This window comes from Erpetoichthys calabaricus, chromosome 17, assembly GCF_900747795.2.
Source record: "Erpetoichthys calabaricus chromosome 17, fErpCal1.3, whole genome shotgun sequence".
Lineage (NCBI taxonomy): Eukaryota > Metazoa > Chordata > Cladistia > Polypteriformes > Polypteridae > Erpetoichthys > Erpetoichthys calabaricus.
Window position 1 is genome coordinate 45,358,266 of NC_041410.2, and position 3,836 is coordinate 45,362,101.

The 3,836-nt window shown below is 36.8% G+C and overlaps 1 long non-coding RNA gene across 1 annotated transcript; it reads right to left on the reverse strand.

The window, feature by feature from the left end:
• Positions 1 to 548: 548 nt before the first annotated feature.
• Positions 549 to 2,662, reverse strand: LOC127526188 (uncharacterized). The gene is made up of 2 exons (XR_007933811.1): positions 1,115 to 2,662; positions 549 to 1,081 (listed from the first exon to the last, which is right to left on the reverse strand). It is a non-coding gene; the product is annotated as an uncharacterized LOC127526188 (long non-coding RNA).
• Positions 2,663 to 3,836: the final 1,174 nt, after the last annotated feature.

The following is a 3,836-nucleotide window of genomic DNA, read 5'->3' on the forward strand; positions in this document are numbered from 1 at the left end:
CAGTATGATTTTGCAGATGTTGTATAGAGTAAATCTGCAAGACTGAGAGACAAAAATGCATACTGTTTTGGCAGATGTTAGCGATAATGAACCGAGCTAAACAGAGATGGGGTGCTGAATTGACAAGAAGATCCGTCTTTGCCAGGTTGAGCTGGAGATGGTGTTCCTCCATCCAGTTTGTAATAAGGAGATTCTAGCTGTTACCGTGTGGTCCTCTGGAGGGAATAGCTTTACATTATTGGCATAGCACTGATAGAAAAAGCCATGGGACGGGATGATTTGACCATTATTCAAACAGAGGAGTACTGGTGGATGAAGCCTAAACTCTACAAATGAAACAATTTTAAATAAAGAAAGAGTTCTTCTGAACTGTTTGCTTTTCTCTGTATTGCCATTGTGTATCACTGCATCAACAATTCTTGTATACTTCATACACAATTATGGAGTAAATGTGTCATCGTATTGTCTAGTTTAGAGATTGTATATTCTGGAACACTTATTTGCAGTTCTTGTAAAGCTCAACCGAGATGGTTATAATATAGAATGTGTTTTTTTTTTACCACTTTTTCTTTTGTTTACTGTGAGACACACAGGGGCTTGGGGGAGATGCACCTGGAAAATTTGCAAGTGGGAGTGGTAAGACATGTACACAGAACAGTTGATAAATGAAGTGGCATAAGATCTGATCGCTACCTTGGGGCCTGCACTGTGCTTGAAGCACATTTGTTTGGCCAACCGGCTCCCCTCACCCCCACCTGCAAGCTTCCTGAAGCGATAGCGGCTGTAGCATGTGCAAGTGCTGACCCCGTGCTTTGACTTATTTTTCATTTCCTTTGATGATGGCTGGAATGGGTAAGCAGTGTGCCATTTTCAAAGGAAACTTTGTAATAATTCTTCTTCTTGTGATTATCTATGGTGCTGCTTTACATGTTCAAAGTCATTTTTGTATTTCGCCACATTGTACCTAGTGACCAGTAGTGATGAGTGAAACAATTGATGTGAAATTGAATTTGCAAATCGCTTTGCCAAAAAAAAAGTGTTTCACCACAAACAAAATTAGAATAATTAGCAAATGTATTTTCTTCTCATCTGTAACATTTTTGTCCATGTTGACAATCATCGCAAAATTTATTCTGCTGCAGAGCACAGAAAAGAGGGATTGGCTAGAGAGAACTTGAATTACCTTAATGCACTTTGAATGGGCTCTGCAGTTGTTTGGCTTGAGTATTGTTATGTTACAGGGTTTGTTCTCTGGCTTATGTTTATTTTTCTTTTTATTGTTACTTCTAAGAATTCTGAAATCTTATTTTGTCACTTGTTTATTGTTTTATGTAATTTGTGATCATTTTGTTTTGTTTAGAATTTAAGCACAAATGCACAATACATACATTTTACATAAAGTAGACATTCCTTGTTTTAGGTGAATGGAGGCGGGGCCACCTGCCTGCACTCAGCCTATTTATTTCAGGCTGGGGAGGGAGACCCTCAGAGGTTCATTGACATCGATGGGGAAAGGTTTGTTATTGTGAGCACTGTTGCAGTATTTTCTGGGTTTATTCTGTGACATTTGTGCATCTGTTTTTTGTATTTTTCTTTTGCATTTTGATTTTGACTTGCTTGCATTGGATTCCCTGATTAGAGAAATCCACTTTGCCCTTATTTTGCCTTTTTCATTTTTTGTTCTCTTTGATTGATTGAAAGAAATTAATTGTCCTTACAAACCAGAGACTGAATACATTTTCCTCTCCCTTGAAAAAGATTTTTATATTTCTGGAATATTTATATTTTTGATTTGTTGTTTTAGCTATGGTACTTCCATGGCTTATGTTTAAATTCTCTTTTATGTCTTTATTCTGTAATTACTTTTTATGTTAATATTGTTTTTTTTTTTTTTGTCTAATTATGTGTTCCATGTCAATTTTATTTATTTTTTATTTTGTTTCTTTTGGTCTTCTTTGTTCCTTGTATGTTATAGGTGGACCCCTAACACCCCACTGCTAATTGCCCCATAATTGGAAGGCAGGGAAGAGGAGCCCCTTGTGGTTTACTTGAGGCACTTTGTTGGAGTGTTGATGTTTTTGTCAGTATTGCTGTTTTCACTGAATTTTCTTTTCACTTTTTCCCTTTTCTGCTTCTGTCTACAAATTTTGATGTAGTATTTTAAACTGGGAGTTGTTTGCTTTTGAATGGTTGGCAACTTCTTTTGCTTTTATTCTGCTCTTTTGGGCATTTTTTTCATGTATTTCATGTACATTTTTGAACATTTGGAGACAAAACTCCTAAATCTTAAGGTGCAGACACAGACCAAACTAGTAATGGACTTGGTAAGTCTCACAAATCCCTTGATAATGCAACGGGGAAGGAGACAGCAGTTTTGGCCTGGGAAAAAACCTTAATATTCCTTGCTTTCCACCCCAAAGAAATTTTTAATTGTAATTTTAGTGAGTTTTACATTTTGCAACTGTGAAATCACTTTTCAAAATAATGTCATCAATCAGTTTTCCAAAATTGTATATAAAACCAAACTCTGCTATTTCATTCATCACTAGTGGCCAACCACACTTGCAACAGTAGTTTTATGTTTTATATTCTCTCTCTTGAAGCCAAAGCTTAGCCATAGCACTGATGATGATTATTTAAGTAGTCATGGCTTATATTTCAATTTATCCTACCTTTCCCTCTTGCATTCCCCATTTTAATTTTTCACCATTATTACCAGAGTTAAAAACAAACAAACAAAAAAAAAGTCTCTATTGTGTCGCACTCGAGTGAGGGGAGGGTGTCTATCTGGCTCTCTGATGTTAGAACAGCAGTAGTGAAAGTGATCACTAACCGCTTCTTGCTTCTACCCCATAGACAGGAGGACGAGTTCCAGGATAGACCATAACATCACATCCAGTCTGAATCCAGAGGTTCTGGCCCTAACACCATGGGAGCCACTTAAACCACAGAGGCACTGTAAGACAAGGCCCATTTGTTCACAACAAAGACGAATTTACGACTACAACTTGCAAGGACCCAAGATGTTCTTAATGTTGCTTTCTTTTACTTTTGACTAGATAGATAGATAGATATTATAGACAGACAGACAGACAGACAGACAGACAGACAGACAGACAGACAGACAGACAGACAGACAGATAGATAGATAGATAGATAGATAGATAGATAGATAGATAGATAGATAGATAGATAGATAGATAGATAGATAGATAGATAGATAGATAGATAGATAGATAGATAGATAGATAGATAGATAGACTTCTAAAATGTGTGCCCCTACACAGAGTGAATTTCCTTATTAAGGAAATGTGTTGCTTTAACTTTTTCTTTAACCAGAAAATTCCCACTGTTACTGTGGTTGCTTTCAAATTCTAAGCAAGTAGAAAAACAATTATAATGACTGTACATTCTCCTGTGCTAAGTGTTCAGCTGGCTGCTGATGGGTAGTGAGAACAAATGTTTTCACACCTGCCTCTCAGGAGTAAAGGGGAATTCCTTCTCTGAGAAAAAAGAGAGTAAGATGAAAAGAACTGAGGAAGGAAATTCACAGTAAAAAATGTGTGCAAAAAAAGGTAGTATTTGAGTTTTGCTGCTAAATAATCAAGTAATTGCTTCCACACTCAGAACTTTTTGACCTGCCAAGGTTTTCATGCTGGCTGATCTCCCCCAAAAGCTTCAGCACACATAGCTTAAAAGCAAGGGAGTGTTACCCTTAGCTGTTTTCACCAATGTCAGCTTGAAATTATAAAAAGGTCCTTTGAACACAAGTCAAGAACATGTATGGAACATTATCCAAAGTTTTTCCTTCTGCTGTAAAGGTCATTTGCATTTCA